The sequence below is a fragment of the Cariama cristata genome, unplaced genomic scaffold (genome assembly GCF_000690535.1).
Source record: "Cariama cristata isolate BGI_N322 unplaced genomic scaffold, ASM69053v1 scaffold22008, whole genome shotgun sequence".
NCBI lineage: Eukaryota > Metazoa > Chordata > Aves > Cariamiformes > Cariamidae > Cariama > Cariama cristata.
The window spans coordinates 400-606 of NW_009632012.1; positions in this window are offsets into that span (position 1 = coordinate 400).

Sequence of the window (207 nt, forward strand, 5' to 3'; positions counted from 1 at the left end):
CCTTCCCCAGCTCTCGCGCCGGGGCGTTGCCGGTGCCCGCCGCGGGCACTGGGGAACTCGATTCACTCCGGGCTCTTTCCGTTCATCCACGCCGAGACAGTTGAGGCGGTTGCAAAACCCCCATGACGTGCGCTGGGAATTGCTGCAACACGCTCGCAGGCGCGAGCCATTCCCGTCTCTCCCAGGCACCCGGCACCAAAGGACCTG